Genomic DNA, 19187 nt, shown 5'->3' with positions numbered 1-19187 from the left:
TGGGACGGACTAATGGCAGCAGCATGGGACGGACTAATGGCAGCAGCAGCATGGGACGGAGGCAGCAGGACTAATGGCAGCAGCAGCATGGGACGGACTAATGGCAGCAGCATGGGATGGACTAATAGCAGCAGCATGGGATGGACTAATGGCAGCAGCAGCATGGGACGGAGGCAGCAGGACTAATGGCAGCAGCAGCATGGGACGGACTAATGGCAGCAGCATGGGATGGACTAATGGCAGCAGCAGGACTAATGGCAGCAGCAGCATGGGACGGACTAATGGCAGCAGCATGGGATGGACTAATGGCAGCAGCAGCATGGGACGGAGGCAGCGGGACTAATGGCAGCAGCAGCATGGGACGGAGCGGGAGTGCGGGACTAATGGCAGCAGACAGGGAGCCGGGATTAATGGCGGCAGCATGGGCCGGGGAATGGATAGCCCACAGCAGCAACATGAGGAAAGGAACAGAAGAGGCCGAGCACTACTCAGGGTAAGTTACCAGTGTGTGTGTGTGTGTGTGTGTGTGTGTGAAAATGCCCCCATATAATACACTTGGTGGCTAGAGGTATTCAGGCTCAAACTCTGTACCTTTAGTACAGGGTAAAAAGAGCCTACTATCCCTAGCCACCACCATTTCTTAATTCTGACTGAGTTGAGAGCTATGATGAGAAATAAGAACACTTTTTTTTTTTTTTTTTGTGCTAAGAGTTTAGAGCTATGATAAGAAGTGAGCACACAATTTGTATTCCCCTATTATTGTTTTTGTGCTAATAGTTCAGGGATATGGTGAGTGAGAAGTGAGAACTGAATTTGTATTCCCCCATTATTGGCTTTGTTGTTTGTCCATGTTTTTTGTGTTAAGGTTAAGAGCTATGTTGAGAAGTGAGAAATGAATTCACTAAATGATGGCTATTAAGTTTCAGTCTTCCTATTTTTCAGGCAGCTGCTGATGTGGAATAGTGGTATGTTCTTCTGAATGTAGTGCATAGAGTCCTGGGTTCAAAACCTGCCAATGAAATGCATGATGGTAGCACAACATTTTATTCTAGCAACTTTACAAAATTATACAAGCAATGTTTAAAATGTTTCCCTGGTTTTTGACCTTTTGTCCCCCCCCCCAAAAAAAAGTGAAATTGAAAATAAGTGCGAAACGCTGTGCAAGATGCCTATGGCTTACACTACTGTCGTTCTATTTATAGTGTGGGTGTGGAAGCAGACTTTTATGATGGAAAAGTTCTGAATTGGGCAGTTTTGTCATTATTGGTTCATGTGTTTTGTTTCATTGCCTACAGTACAGATTACTGGTAAAATGTTCAAACAATAAATTTAAAATGCGCTCTAACATGTGTGTTGTATTATACAAGGAATATAATTTAATAAAGTCGGGAAGGTGTATAAAAAAAAGAACACATATATGTTTCTTGTTTTGTGTGCAAGGGGCCAATGATTTGAAAACAGCCCGGAGGTAATCTTTATCCACCACTGGCCAGATGCATTTTCTTTGGATGTGGTGTGGGTTTCGATGCTGTTTCAATGAATGTGAGTTTCAAGGGCAAAGTTTAATGTCAAGCCTATTTTCATTGTGAGACAGTGTTGCTTTGTTTACCAGATGATGTTTTTTAGTGTTTCTGCATTGTTGTGCTGTAAAATGTAAAAATAAAATTCAAATCATTGTAGAAGTAAAGCAGTATGCATACATTAGTGTTTATGGTAAATGGGGCAAAATAGCCAGGTAACAGGACACTGGAATGGCTGCAGGGGGACTCTGGTCTGGTGACATGTTTTGGTTGTCTGTTCTTCAATTTGCTTTCGAAAGTTGGTATCCCACAATCCCATTGGAGTGGGTGGGGTTACATAATTATGTATGCAAATTAGATGTTAATCGGCGTACAGATTTGTACCTATTTTTCATGGGCCTTGTCCAGATTTTTGATGTTTCCAGGTTGAGAGGTATGGTTGACTTTCAACAGGAATGTTTAAATCTTAGGAATATGTTCCTTAACAGGGGTTACCCTTCCAAATTTTTGCTTGGCATTATAAATGCAGTACAGTTAAAAAGGTCCCAAAGTGTATATAAACCTATTTTAAATAACTGTCCTATAAATGAACCATTTAATATGGGCACCTTGAGTCCTTCCCTTACAAATGTGGTTAATGAACTAGGGGAAGGAAGGAATCATCAGAACAGGACCTTCTCAATTTCATTTGTTTTTACATACAGCCCTGAGGCTGAGGAGATTAGATCAATAGTTAAAACATACTGGCATCTCTTCTCAGTGGAGAAGGAGATCTCTGCTAAATTGGGGGTATCTCCGACTATTACATATAGGAAGGGACAGAACATAAAGAAGTTGATGGAAACTACTATAAAACCATCCAATAGGCACGTAGGAATGTATAGGTGTGATGCATGCAGATATTGTATTTATATTGAAACAGGTAAAAAATTTTGAGTAAGGAACCACAATTTGTATACTAAGGGCATGTTCAATTGTAATTCCAGGTCAGTGTTATACCTTGCACAGTACAAAACCTGTCCGGCTTTCTACGTCGGTAAGACCAATCATAGATTGCGTGACAGGATTTACGAGCACATCTATGCTATTAGTAAACAAAAAATGGATAATGCTCTAGCTAGGCACTGTAAAGATAACCATGGCCATGGTTTTAAATTTAGAGTCATAACACAGGTAGCTGCATATGAGAATGTGAGGTATTTAGATAGTAACATTGTTAAGTTACACCTCGAAGAACATGAGTTGAAATGGCAGTTGTTACTAAACTCCTGTGCCCCCCCAGGTATCAATGAAATGTATTCTTTAGCAAGTATATTAAAATTAAAAAGCTTGCTTAGGTAAAAATGTTTTAGGTAATTTCCTAGGTATTTTCACATGCTATTCCGTTGGATGGTTGGTTATTTATTTTATTGACAAAGTATTAATATGAAATAATGAAGTCATGAATTAACAAAATAATGTTTTTTATTATGCTTTTATATACCTTGTTTTGTATAGATTATGTTTTTATAATACTGTATAGTAATTCGGTTAGGGATGGGTGTTAGTTTTATTACATATGTACATATATTTATATTTATTCTTAGCAAAAGTAATAATTTCTATTGTGTCATGATGTCTGTAAAGTCTGGAAGTTTTTAGGTTTATTTTGATCTTGTTAGCAAAACAATGCACCTGTGAAGTATAATTTTAAATGAGTGCTGTGATCCACTTGTAGGCAATTAATCAATTAACTTTTCATGATATAGAGTGGATTTTTGCTGGGCTGGCTGTTTTTGTTCTTGCTCTACATCTGAAGAAGTTTGGATATTTCCCAAACGAAAAGTGCTTAATTTTATTTTGCTTTGGTATTAAAGTGAATAAGAACGGCTTTTTATATTTATTTCATCACTGAGCTGAGTGAAGTGTTGGTGCTTGTTCACGGTGTGTTCTTTTCTTCAGGTATGATGACACATCTGGGGGTGGAGCTTAAGAGCCACACAGCTCTGTGAGGAGCAATGACACATCTGGTCATTCTAGCTCAGCAGTGACTCATACTGTAGAATAAATGTGCCTCGATACCTGCTGTTCAAAGGGAAGGCTTTGTTTTATTTTTCTTTGACAGAAGGAAAGTGGGAGGGTTTTCCATGGTGTAAAGGATACCCTTTGACCTGAAACACAAGAAATAGTAAAAGTAATACAAGTGTAAGTATGCAAGTAGGAAAATGTAGTGAGGCTATATAAGAAAGAAAGAACCCAAAAGAAAGAAAGAAAGAAAATATATGCTTAGGAGGAGGACATAGAGAATATAAAATATTGATGTTTTGTAAACAATCTGCACAATTTATTAACAGAATGAAACATATATTACACAATTACAAACCCAAACATCAGCTTTCATCCTGTAACAAGGTAAAACATGTACAGTAAATAATTATTAAAGCATTTGTACAGAACAGAATGGAACAACAGTTTTTAGGTTGGTTCTGACAGGCATACTACATTAAGTAGAATTTAAATTAACAGTACACTTCAGAAAGTACCTTATCTCTACCCACATTAAGTTTCATTAGAAAAACACCTAGTCAGTAGTATTATCACATGCATCCCTAAGAGGAAGATTAAATATAATGCATAATTATGACAATGAGTGAGATTGCAAAAAAATTAAGTATACACATTTATGGTGTAAGACTGGCCTGTGTGACTGTTCAGCATGTAACAGTGGGACGTGGGAGATCACTAAGGGCAGTGTCAAGTATAAAGAAAGGGCTTGTAAGGTGACAGTCAGGGTAAAGGCTGAGACAGAACAGAGTAATAACACTTTGAGACTTTCAACTACAGGTCGGTTTCTGTATAATAAATGAGGTTTCACAGAGATGAAAGTACAGTTGTTTTGTTAGTTGAAGCCAGTCAGACTGGGCATGCGCATAGAGAAAAGCAAAACACAAGCAACAAGCAAAGTAAGTGTACCTTAATTTCATTGCAACCAAACGTGTTTGGTGAGAAAAAAATTCAGTATAAAACCTGAAAGGGACTCAACCAAAAAAAAAAAAAATACATATATATAATAAGCATTCCCTGACAATAAAGTATTCACATTTGTAAACTCGGGATGCAACAAATACAACTATGACCCCAAAAGCAACACTACAGGGGTTAAGGAGCATGGAGTGGGGAATGGGCTTAGGAACTACACATCTGCATGATGAGCAATGACACACCTAGTTATACAAGTATAGCAGGGACTCATACCGAATAATAAATGTGCCTGCAATACTTGTTTCTCAAATGGAAAGCTCTTTTTTTTTATTTTTTGTTTCACATCAAGAAAGCAAAAGATATTTCTATGCTGTAAGGGGGAACCTTTCAACCCACAATTCTTGCTGCTCAAAGGAAAGGGATTTTTATTTATTTATTTAGTTTGTTTTTTTATCTATTTATGTATCTATTTATTGACATCAAAAACCAGGAGGCATTTCTACAATGTAGGTATGGGAAGCTCTTCAACCTACAATACTTGCAGATCAAATGGAAAAGATCTTTGTTTTGGTTTTTTTTTTCTTTGACAACAGGCCGCATGAGGGTTTTCTGTAGTGAAAGGGTGAACCCTTAACCTACATCACTTCCTGTTCAAATTGAAAGTACTTTTTTTTATTTTTTCTTTGACACCAAGACTGTGTGAGGGCTTTCCACGATGTAAGAGGGAACCCTTCAACCTGCAATACTTGCAGCTGAAAGGGAAAGTACTCGTTTGAATTTTTCTTTGACAGCAGGATAGAGGGAGGGATTTCCATTGCATAATGGAGAACCCTTCATCAGCATACAACTGGATTTGTGTATGTTCAGCACATAATGGTAGGGATTAGGTAAGACTGGCCACAGTCATATATTTGAAGTGTTTGCCATCATGCATGCATACAAAATACCTCATCACCATTGCCACAAAATGAAGATCTCTTCTGTGTACCCCTCTTGTGTTATAAAATAAAAGAACAAAAGACCACAGGCATATATTTCAACTAGCTGCTGTTGTCATTCATACAAACATCATGCTTCCACACACCTACTCCAAAAGCCAGGTATTTCCTGTGTACCCCTCTATTGTTAGACTTGAACAAAAGCGAAACAACAGATAGCTACAGTAATACATAAATGACCCACCTGTGTCCGCACCTGATATTCGGATGTGAGGAAAAGTAAAGAATAATGATCACAGTAATCCATTGGAATATCTTGCTGCTAGACAATATACTATCCTGAGACAAGCTGTAGTGATATTCTGAGCACCCTCTGTGAAAATTAAGGAAGTAATTACCTCACTGTTCACAGCCACCACCAAACCACAACACTCACAGAATCACATAAGTGCTCTTTTGGTTTTACACACAGACTACACCCCCCCCCCCCCCAACAGATAGCCACATCTGGCGATCACATCTGATGCATGATTAGAAAACAGCAGCAATCATGGTTTCAGTAATGCATTTCAGCTGCTGCTATATCCCCTTAGCACAGTTGCTGTAAAAAAAATCACATCCTGCCGTGGCAGTATATACAGTTACTGATCCGGCAGACATAATATCTGGTTACCTGCTGAGATAAAAAAAAAAAGATGGTAAAAATCAGACTGTCCTTAGTGAGCTCCTTTTTGACCACAGTAATTCTTTCCATCTACAGACCCTTAAAGTGCCACCTGCTATAAACTCCCATAGTTGCATTTTTATTTCCACCATACCCATCACATACATTTTACTTTTGAAATTTCCCAGATTTTAGGCTCCTTGAGGATCTCTAATCAATTGTGTAGATTCTGGTTGGGATGGAGCAGAACACATATAAACTGACTTATAGATGAGCATCATGTATGTGGGAGGGAACTACAGCTTTATCTACACCCTTAGAACCTTTATTAGGCAATGCCAAATTGACCAACCTACTGACATAGCAAATAAAACCCAAAGAAACCTAAAGGTGTTACTGCTCAATGCTGGGATCCTAAACAAGAAATTCTACAGTACAAGCTGTCCACACTCTAGAGAATATAGTCATCTGTGCTGTTACTGAGAAATTATTTAAATCCGCAGAAAGTACTCTGGCAGTACAAGGCTTCAGTGCCTTCCACATATTTAGACCATCAGCTGCATAGACAGGAACAAAAGATGGAAGAGTTTAAATCTATATTAGCAACAAGATAACTCTACATTGGTTAGACAGGATGATGCCCTGGAATTTATCTGCATGCAAATCACCCTAGACAAAGTCCCATACCATATCCTAGCAAGTCAGGTCACCCTCTATGTCCCTAGAATTCCACAGCCCATACCTAGAGCTACTGGAAAAACTCACCATTAAACCAAATACCCTATTCATGGGAGACTTTACCTCTCTATACACTATGAAACATGTGCTGCCTCATACTCACAGGCACGAGTATTCCTGGACTTTATTAATATAAATACCCTTGACCAGATTGTGCACACACCCACCAGAGGTTAAAAGATACTGGACCTGGTGCTCACCAATATGTGAGAGTGCTGCACCCCTTCCCCAGTGTCTTGTCCTCACTGGTGACATTGGACCACAAAGCTGACTCCCTCAAAATAAAAATCAACTTGGTAACCCCCAGCATACCCTGTAACAGTTAGGAACTATTCCAAAACTACAAACTACACTCTATTAAGCAATCGTTTAACAAATTTCAATGCCCCTTCCAACCCCAAGCTCACAATAAGCTATGCAGAATTGTTCACAGAGACCCTGTACAACCAAATAAATAGTGTGCAGAGGCTGCTGTTCCTACTAAAGTAAACCCCAAACAAACTCTAAAAAAACACACTGGGGGAGACCTAACCTTAATAGAGGGGGGGGTTCTATATTATATAAGCGAATGCACTAAATTGCGAACACTATATAATCAACCCAGTAACACCGAAAAAACAAAATGTTGAAAAAACAGATCAGTGATTTTTTTCATAGGGAAAAAAAATCACAGATCCATTACAAAAAAAAAAAAAAAACACTCACACAAAATAAAGCCCCTACACCCCCCACCTACTTAAATATACCAACTCCGAGATCGCATCACAGTGGAGGAAATGGTAATAGTCCCAAAAATGGCCCAGTGAATTTTTTTCCCTGTGCTTTCAAAATTTTGTCATGTTGGGTAAGTCGGTTCGGTTAAGCAGCGTTCACAATTTAGTGCGTTCACTGACTTAATAGGGACCCTTAATAGGGTATATAACAAAAAGGAAAAAGTCATGACTAAAATCAGGAAGAGCAACTCCCATAAAGATAGGAGCTCAGTAATTAAAATTAAAAGAAAACTAAGAGGAATAATTAAGTCCAACCCATGCCTTTGTGAGGTCAAGATAGCCTCACAAGCTAAAGACATCTACAAGGCCTTCTACAACTATGTCTGCAACCTTAAAGGCAACACAAATCAGTGTGCCAAAATGGTGGTCAGTGGTGCCACCTTCATTGAGCAGAGTGACAGCAAATTCTGGCTGGCAAGTTCAGCTTAATCTTCAGTCCCCACTGCCCCACTCCTTCCACCATGAAATACCTACTGGCATACCCTCAACTATTAACAGGGAGCAGGTTCTGGCGGTGCTCGCTAAAGCCATAAACACAGCCTCAGTGATCCCTGACAATATACAAGGATGCCTCTTAATCAGCTAGAAACAAGACTTATCAGGACCACTTGAGTCACTTTTCTACTATAGCCTCAAAACAAGCTTTGTACCATTAGAATAGAGGGATGCAATGGTTATCCCACTTCACAACAGTCAACCATCAAACAACCCCAGAAACTACAGAACAATTGGTCTGACTAGTCTAATATGCAAAGACATGGAATAAATTATCATGGAAATGATCGACAAAGACATAGGCAGCCTTCAAACACTGGATCCAAACCAGTTTGGCTTTGTCAAGGGAAGATCATGCCTACTAAACTTAGTGGACTTCTTTGAGAAAGACACCAAAGCAATGGATAAGGGAAAGAAGGTGTATACCTCCTGCCAAGACCAAGCTAAGGCATTTGATACAATGTTGCTAATGTGTATGTGCATGTGAATGTCTCTCTGTTACTTGGTCTGGATTTGTATGCATTTGTTGCAGAAAGAAAAACATTGTGAAAAAAAAAGAAAGCTGGAAATGTCAGGAACAGAAACATGCTCAGGTGGGGAGTGGGGACTGATCTGCTTCACATGCTATGATTAAAATAGGATATCAGATTTTCTGTGAGCTGAGAGATGAAACAACTAAAGCACTGAATGGCTATATTTCTATGGGTGTGAATTTTACAAGGAGGTTCTGCAGACTGAAAAAATTAACTTGAATGTTTACAATCAATGAACCTGACTGGAAACAGATCAGGGGCCTGTAACTGTCCATTTACTGGTGAGCAACATTATTTGTAGTGATCTAAGAACAATTTTGAAAAGTGAACGTGACCTAGTGAAAACAGTAAGCGATACCTGATGGTACCCACTGTAACCCTACAAGTTCGTAATTTGAAAAAGATACAAATGAAAAGCAGTTTCTGTGTTTGTGTGTGTGTCTTCTTGTCTTAGTCTGGGTTTCTATGTGTTTGCGGCAGAAGGAAAAAAAATAGTGTAAATAAAAAGAAAGCTGGAAATGCCTGGAACTGAATCATGCTCAGGTGGGGGCTGACCTGCTTCACATGCTATGAGAAAACAGTTTCTCAGACATTATGTGAGGTGAAAAATGAAGACAGCTAAAACAGTAAGACTATACTTCTCTGGATGTGAACTTTGCAAAGAGGTTCTTCAGATTGCAAAAAACAACTAGATTGTTGGCTATTGATGTATCTGACTGGAAGCAGGTCAAGGACCTGTAACTGTCCATGTGCTGGTGGGTAACAATGCATTGATTTAGTGATATGTGTGTGTGCATGCATGCGTGCATGTGTCTGTGTGTGTCTGTGTACGCACACGTGTGTGTGTGTGTGTGTGTGTGTGTGTGTGTGTGTGTGTGTGTGTGTGTGTGTGTGTGTGTGTGTTCACGTGTGTATGTGAGATATGGCAGGTGTATATGTTAGCATATGGCTTACAATGATCTGTCAAATATTTTTGAAAAATATCTCTAAAGAAGGTGAGACCACCATGCTTACTCTCAAGCCTAGTAGGTGAGGAAAGGCAATGTTAAAATAAGCAGTTGTCAGTCATAAATCTTGAGTTGCACTGATGAAAGTCTTCAGTAAAATAATATTGCACAGCTGATTAAGAGAGAAAAGTACGAGGTATTAAATGGTATAGAGCAAGGTATGGGATAGGGGATTTCTCCATTCAGCTGAAATTCATTCTTAAAGCTGTGGAAAAACATGAACAGTATTGGAATCTAGGGTAACATGTCATTGTCAGTAGAAAACAAGACAGTTATTTTTATTTAAAAAAAATTAATGTGAGCAAATCTGAAATATGCATCCAATCATAGACAACAAGTCTATCGAAGGTCAGAAAAATGAATGATGTAGCCCAGGTTGAGGATAGCTAAAATCATTTAGTTTCCTTAGCAAACGTTATATGGAAAGCATATGCAGAAATACTGTATGCAGATGGCATTTTTCAAAATAAGTATAGGAGAAAGGGAAGATAGAGTTTGGAACTAGAAAATATTGGAGAATCAGATCATGTAGTCTGTAGCTAGAAGATGACATTCAATGTGCAATACAAGAAAACCTTATTTTATCCATCTGATAGATAAAGGGCAGGATTCACTAAGCCTCCGTGTAAGAGTTACAAGTCTTACACGGAGGCTTCAGTTAAATGGTGTGACGTCAGCATGCCATGCATATTCATGAGGGCATGCTGACTCACATCCAGGGCTAACACGGTCTGTGTAAGAAAGCAGGGGGCGTGTCCGCAGGGCGAGTCCTGCAAACGCACATGCCCCCAGAAGAGGAACAGTCCCAAAAGTAAACCCCCACGAGAGAGTCCGCGTAAATGTCAACAAACACAACACAACACATGCCCCCACAGACTATAAACATAAAAAGTAAGAATGAACATGTTATATATTTTTTTATAAGTATTAAAGATGTTTGCCCGTAATTGCACTCGTTTGCACGGGCGTGCCCGTCGCTTAGCCACAGTTAGCAGTCAGTGGAAAAGCATATAAGATCTAAATATGCAAAGTAAGCCAAGAAGCAATAGCGTAGCGGTAGAGACGTTGGCTGAAGAGGAGGCAGTCATGGTTCAAGCCCCCACAACATCAATTTTTATTTCTAGTGAAATAAGCATGAAACAATTCCCTGACATATATGTACATATATAAAATTATACTTTATGTAAAATGTAATGAAATGGGCCATGTATTTTGAAGAAATGTGAGATAATAAAAAAAAAAAAAATGTCAGAAGTGCCTATAGCTGAGCTACGCTCTAACAAGCTGAGTATATCTGCCCGTAGGTGAGCAGTGGTTTAACAGGTGTAAAATGAGTGCCCGGGGATGAGCAGTGTTGTAATACGCTGAAACTGTGTGCCTGTAGCTGAGCTGAGCGTAATATGCATGCTGACAGCCAAATGATGCGTAAACCAGCATAACCGTTTGAGCGGAGCTGCGCACCGTGCCAACAATATAACCGGCGGGCAACGTTGAGCAAGCTGTATCAAAACTGCCTTTACACAGACACACCTCCTAGCTTGTGTAGACAGTCATAAAAAAAAAAAAGCAATGGCCAGGCTTGAACTCAGGATACCATGCACTATAGTCAAAGTACTGAACCACTAAGCCATGACAGTTGCTCTTAGAAATGCAGTATTAGCATATATATAGGAATGAATGGAAAGAGAAGCATGACAAAGCAGGTTTTGTGAAGCTGATACATATCCAAAATGGCCAATCACAGATAAGTGCGGGAAAAACGGCATATATAAGCCCCATAGGAGGGAATACACAGCATAACTGATTGTGGAATCGATTTGCAGTCAGGATGGCAGGTGTAAGAGAGGGTAGTTGCTTCCGAGCACAGAGGTGGGGCATTGAGGAGTCCAAATATATGGTTTGTCTCCTCGTCCATGATCATGAGGCCCAACTCATGCAGGGCCAGGTCCTGTGGGGAGCATACAAGGCTGAGGCGTGGGACCGGTTGGCACATGATCTCACCAGTGCCACAGGAATACCAAGGACTGGTGAACAGGTCCATCACCACCATGCGGACCTGAAGAGATGGAAGCAGGACCAACTGAACCGTTGGATCCAGGAGGCCCGGCAAATGCCCAACGCCCCACTACTGAGTAACTTACATGTAATTATTTATGTAAGAAATTAACCTAGCTGATATTATGGAGATGTGTATTCCAATATTACTTCATTTATATTACAGCTGCAGGTGTCCGTTCCATGAATCGTTGAGCCTATGCCAATAGGCTTGTGTGGTTGTGCCACCAGGCAGGTTAGTAATTGTCTCCCTGTAACTGTTAAAAAATATAAGTATGACAGCTTGCAAAAGAGTGCAGTATAGTCACTTATTAATAAAAAGTTCAAGTAACAGTGTAAGAGAGATTCTGCTAGTACTGTGTGATTACATAAGTGTGATGCAGCCTGTCAACCAAAAATAAAAATGAAACAAGTCTGAAATAAAGATGTTCCACCTGTAATGTAATAGTACATAACCTGCAGCAGGCTGTAAATTACAGCTACACAAGCTGAGTACAACACGTGTGAAATATATCCCCGTTTAAAATCTGAAACATGACACAAGTGAGACTGTTGGAAAGGATTGTTGTAACCAAGTAAAACATGTCAATAAAGCCTAGAATTAAGTACCATCCTGAATTGTAAAAATAAAACAAGTGAGAGTGTGAGAAAGAGGTATGAATCCACCAATAAAGTTGTAATAATTCCTGAATAAAGTATACTGCAGTCAGTACAGAATTAAATGAATGTGACAGGCACAACCAAAGAGTGAAATGTGTGCAATAAAGTACTGAAGCTGGAATGTCTGTCCCACAATTTGGATATGTTGCTGTACCTTTGCAATATGCAGATAGTATGGTTGTATGAAATACCAAACATCCACAGTTGTCTAGAGCCATATAAAGCAAATGTAGCAGGATGCTGTAGCTGAACAGAGCCAGATATGAATGTGTATGAATAAAAATGCAATGTATATTAATGTAGCAGTAACATTCCCATCACCAACATGCCTACGTTTACACATAGGAAACTGTAGTTAGACCTGTAGGGTGTATATATCTGCAACTAGTAGAAATGTACAGCATATGTATAGGTATTTGAAGTTGTTAATGAAATATTTCTTCACCCTACCCTATAACCACAAATAATCCATTCCACATGAAATGGGTATGTGTATTCACAATTAATTCCCCTGGACATTTGTCCTGTTGGTTCATACATATTTGCATGTACGTTGATGCATGTGCCCTGTTCATACATCCAAACCTGATGGCCTGTTGCCATCAATCAACCCTGCATGCTGTTGGATTGTGTACTGTTATTCAAATTATGCATGTGTTATGCTTGCTGTTCAATGTCTTGAATTTATGGGTGTTTGGTTAATGGGAATACTAATGCATGCTGTTACAACTAATTGTGAATGGTATTGTTTGTTACTAACCCAAACTGTCATAAAATAATGCAAAACATAGGACGACAGGGAAGGCGGGTTCCAGCGGACCCACCTCTCCCACCTCAGCTGGCGAGTGCACCTGGCACTAGTGCCCAGGCCGGACCCTCCTCCAGTGGCCCTGTGCCACCTTCAGGTGGAAGCACTGCAAGGCATGGGGCTCGTCCCCCCTCTGCAAGCGTGGCTGGAGGAGACCGTCCACTCACCCTCCGTAGTGTCCGGACTGTGGTGCGTAGGGAGATCAGGCATTCTGTGCTTGAGCCCCTACGCCAGCTTGAGGCACGGGTGGCACAACTCACGGGCATGCCTGCTGCCCATCCTACACAGCCCCCAGCCCAGCCCAGTCCTGGGTAGTGAAGGCACAGTGGCAACTGCCCATGGGTGGGGATCTCAGTTCCACTGTTGCCATCTGTGGGCTCATGGGCTCGAGATATCCAAACATCCGTCCCCGTCATTTGTGTTTCCCCCCCACATGTGTCATACACCACCCCTGTATGCGTCTTGTTTGTCTTGTCTGTTAACCTCCCCTACCTACCTCCCCAACTATACCTACTTCCTGTACCTGACATTCCACTCTCACCTGAAAAAAAAAAAAAGGGCACTCTGTTCCCGCAAAAAAATTACGCCCCATACATAGCTGCCCATTTCGCAGACATGTCTGCTGGACATGTAAACTGGCAATTACAATTGGCTGTACAACAAATATTGTTGTCCTCACCCCTCTCTCAGGGGTGGAAGGTTTCAAATTTCACACCAAATTACACACATATGCACAACTGTTGCTGATAAAGAAATGGGCAGCTATGGGCCTATCCTACATCCTTCCTGCAAATCCCTAGCTTGTTTTCCTACTATCCTACTGTCTTTGTGCCCCCTTTTTCACCACTTTCCTATCTCCCCATTTTCTTTTCTTTCAAAGAAATTAGCGTGGGTGTGCACGAGAGTAAGCACTTTTAAGCAGTTGTATGCGGGTGTGTGCTTGTGTGTGCTTAGCTAAGCGTGTGTGCGCGAAGCTAAGTGACAATGCGCATGCGTGAGCTCCGCACAAACCAGCACTAACCCGCTTACAACTGCTTAAAAGTGCCTTAGTCATTCAGGCCTGTAGTCTGCTCAGAAGCAAAATAAAATCCCACTGTCAGTCCCGAACCCAGGACCTTGGAAACAGTAGTCTGCATGACTTACCACTAAGCCATGACTGCTATACAAGAACATTGTGCTGAAAGAAATATATCATGTAATAGTAGGAATGAATGTAAAGGGAATATAGGAAGTCTAGTACACAAAGCATGCCATGTATATTTACTGTCAAATCTAGTGGATTTGTAAAATATTAGTGTGTGAAGAGAAACAGCCATGCTAGTTGGTAGCTAGTAGGTAATAATGTCACAGTAGCACCTTGCAAGCCACACACATACTCAGAGTAGGATAAACACTGCCATAGTTTAATAGTTAAGAGCCCAGACGTAGTGACTGAGTTACAGGGATGTCCTTGATTTGAAAACAAATGTTAACTGTGCCCCACTGACTCCCTGTGAAATGTACTAACAGTAGGCAGAAAGGTGTTACAACACATGCTATGGTAACTATGAATTACTGAAAGTATGCACCAACATAGTGACTGAGTTACAGGGATGTCCTTGATTTGAAAACAAATGTTAACTGTGCCCCACTGACTCCCTGTGAAATGTACTAACAGTAGGCAGAAAGGTGTTACAACACATGCTATGGTAACTATGAATTACTGAAAGTATGCACCACTTGCACGTCACAAATGGTGTAGTAATACATATGCTCAAAATAACCCACAGTCACAACTGCAGAATATCAGAAAATTTCATGGGTGTATCCCACTGATATGTACCATTCCATGAGGCTGATAAAAGATGCACCTGAGAGTATCTGAGGCCTGCTCAGCAGCATAATCAAATACCCTTCTACGTGTCAAGGCCCACACCATGGCCAGACCACACTGCATGCAGTACCACCTACTACAACAAACACATAGGAATTGCTGCTCAAACAGATATAGCAAGCATTACAAGCTGTGAATGTAAATGGAAAATAGGAAAGCCATAGCAACACATTACAGTAAAGACACCTAGCAGGCATACAAGGAGTGAATGTAAAGGGCAAATATTGAAGCCATAGCAACAAATTGCAAGAGCCACTGCTATATACCAGTTACACCACAAGTCCCACAGGAAAGCACACACACCCATATACACAGTATTACTAGTCTTAGGTGTCAGTTTACATACACACTGAGAAGAGGAAACTGGAGGAAGGAATACTCAGGTTACAGTACAACATGCATTGCAGTGTCTACAACACAGCATGAAATATGAGAGACATACCAACCGTTACACTCACAGAACAGTGTCCACAGTATACCAGAATGGTCCCCACCCTGATAATCTGAAAGGGCTACGCCTACCTACCAAACCTTTTTATAGCACTGTCCTGAAATCACAGTGAGAACTGCAATCACTACACAACAGGCTGCATGCAATTAGTAAATGCTGGCTAACAACTGGTGCAGAGGCCATCACATGGACATGTGCAGATACCTACAAAAGCATCCTGTACTCCCAGTCCACACATGCAATACTTTCATTGCACCCTCTGGAGGTAGAGACAGAGAGAGAGAGAGAGATAGAGAGAGAGACAGAGAAAAGAAAAGAAAAGAAAAGAAAAGAAAGAAAATATATAACCACAAAACAAACAAGTTGTCATCACAACCTGACACTGCCAAGGCAAACTGAAGCTGGCAAGAGAAGCAGCAGCAGACCAACTATCAGAAAGCCAATGCAAACAGCTGTAACAAACACAGGTAATGTAAAGTAATAATATAATAGTCTACATACTGTGAACCCTCCATATGTGTTATTGGTCTGTATCTATGTATATGAAGATGTGCATAGGGCAGGGGACATACTGCAACTGTCACTGAAGGCTGTACATACATATGTATGTGAAGGTAACTATGTGCACATATCAATGTAGGTTGTAGTGCAATGTACAATGTAGGTTGTACAGTAATGGATGTTCATCAGTACGTTAGTGTGTGTATACATATGTGTAAATAAAAAGGTTTATATATATATCTATCATATGTATACGTATGTATATCGAGATATGTATGTATATATATATATAATATGCATATATGTATACATAGATAGAGAGGGATGTAGAAATACATAGACATATATAGATAGATAGAATATGTACATACATATATATGTAATACACACATACATATATAGATATATGTAGATACATATACAGACAGATCTGACTGTCTACAGATATGTCTGTATATGACTATCTCTCTCTCTGTCCCACCCCCTCTCTCTCTCTCCCTCTGTCTCTCTCTCTCCCCCTCTCTCTCCATATCTATATCTATATATCTATATCTATATATATATTTATATATATATATATATATATATATATATATATATATATATATATATCTATATATATATATATATATATATATGTATATATATATATATATATATATATATATATATATATATATATACACATACATACACACACACATATATATATATATATATATATATATATATATATATATATATATATATATATATATATATATACACTGAGTGAGGCACATGTGTGCAGATGTATTGCAACAGGTGCCTGGTGACAAAGGCATAGAGTGAACACCATTGTGGATACTGCAGTACCATACCCCATTCCAAAACACTTACAACAGTAACCACGACATATGTGCTTGCCTGGCCACCACTGCATGTGATAGGGGGGAACAGGGGCAACAAGTGTACAATAGGCTCCCCATTGATATTCACAGTGGCACACTAGTCCTGTAATACCTGTACATGGTATGTGTCAGCAAACATGGTGTGTCAGCTATGGACATGTAGGTCACTGTACCCCCTACACCCCACAATGTCCTACATGGTATGTACCTCCCATGACAGCTACAGATATGGAGAAGGACCCAGTCATACGTAAGAAACTGTGACAATGTACTCAAACACATTACCTATGCAGAGTGACTGACAAGACCACAGAGCACACCCATACTACCTACATAGAGGTTACCACTGCTGGATATACATAGTTAAGTCACACCCATGACAGTTGTCCAACAACCATGGTAACACCTCACAACATCCACAACCCAAATGACCTATGTCTGTCGTCCTTGTCACCGCAGTAAAGAGCACATGGTGGAGGTACAGGTTCCTACCCACAGATAAGACATACCCTGGAGTAAACCACACAGCATTAAGAAGCAAGGATCCCCATGAGTAGATGTCAGACATACCCCTGCTGAATGTTATGCAGATAGGTAATATGCCATATGAGTCACCCTGTGTAACTTTTTGACAGGAGCAGGTACGATCACATCACATGTGTCACAAGGGGCAGGGTAGCATAACAGTATGTTGCTGTAGGCCCAGGGCCAATAGCATACTACCTACCTAAGACACAATGCACACCCACGAACCCATTGCAAACCAACTATGTGAGGTGGAATGAGTGTGCCAGTGACTGGGTGCATGTTATGTAATGGTGTGATTGCTCACCATGACTGTCTGTCTGCCATGGTCGTGTGTGTCCGTGGTGTGAGGCCAGAGACAGATGTGTGAGGTATTGCAATCCAAACATACTACATTGCCATATGTTGTGCTGTGTTACCCTGTATGTGACTGCGGTGTAGGTAGGGTTATGGCAAGTAAGAGTAGTGTGCATTACCAGTGAAATATGTAACGTGCATTGCATGCAGTGCATGGGTTGATAATGTTCCCCATACAGTACCTTGATACAAACCCCCATTGTGAGGTTGTGCATTGGACCTGAACCAGTGTGCTGACTGCTGGAGTATACTAGTCTGTCATATGGAGTGTGCCAGGTATTGTTGCACAGTTGTCGGCTGAGCACTGATATCTGGTCATTTACATGTGTATCCCCCAATAGACAGACAGATGCTATATATGGGAGTTAAGTTATATCACTACAGTCGAGGATCATGTGTATTATGTGTGCCATATTTTGCTGACATATTTTTCTTTTCCTTTTCAGGGCTATGGTTCACCAGCGAAACCCTACCTACTCTGCTGCGGAGGATGAGGAGATACACCAGAGCCTAGTGCGGGATTTCGCAATACTCTTTTCCCGCACCAGCCAGAACCAGCAGGAGAGGGCTGCACTGTGGCAAGACCTGGTCCATCGGGTAAATGACATAGGCACACATAACCGGACATATGAGCAGGTACGCCATCACTGCAGTGATTTAATTAGAAATGTCCTTCAGCATGCATCGGATATCCACAGGCAACAGCTTGCCACAGGTGGTGGGGCGGCTATACATCCCCCCCTCACCAGACTGGAGGGACTATTCCTAAGTGTTGTGGCTCCAGCCCAACAGCAACAACAGCAGCAGCATACATGCATAATGATGGAGGCTGGAGCCACCCAGCAGCACGACTCGGAGTGTGCAGGTAACATGCCATATGTATAGTTGACTGTTCTGTACACTGGTAGTTTATGCATGTGTGAGGTGTGTCCTTGGTTTGTAGCTGTTATCTTGGTAATTATTGTGCAAGAGTGATATTCTCAATATCAGCAGTAGACCTGTGGAAGCCAACTGTTGTACTACTGAACTGTATCATACTTACAGTATCAATGACACAGTTGTGCCCACTGACAATAAATGTCTCATTTCTGCACTTCCCTCTGGTGTAACAGCAAGGCAGCCTATCCATGCTGGTGAGTGTGTAATAACAACACCTTCAGTACTCGTGATACTAATAGTAATAATAGGCTGAAGCAGTAGTGCTATGTGTTTGATTGCAGGTGTGTTTGTGTCTGTGTGTTGATATCTCATATACTGAGGAGTGTGCATGTGTGCATGTGTGCATGTGCGCATGTGCGCATGTGTGCATGTGCACATGTGCGCATGTACGCATGTGCACCTGTGTGCATGTGCGCATGTGTGCATGTGCACCTGTGTGCATGTGTGCACCTGTGTGCATGTGCGCATGTGTGCCTGTGTGCCTGTGTGTATCAGTGGT

The sequence above is a fragment of the Protopterus annectens genome, chromosome 17.part0 (genome assembly GCF_019279795.1).
Source record: "Protopterus annectens isolate FY-2018-M chromosome 17.part0, PAN1.0, whole genome shotgun sequence".
In the NCBI taxonomy this organism is placed as follows: Eukaryota; Metazoa; Chordata; order Ceratodontiformes; family Protopteridae; genus Protopterus; species Protopterus annectens.
This window is presented reverse-complemented; position numbering follows the sequence as displayed.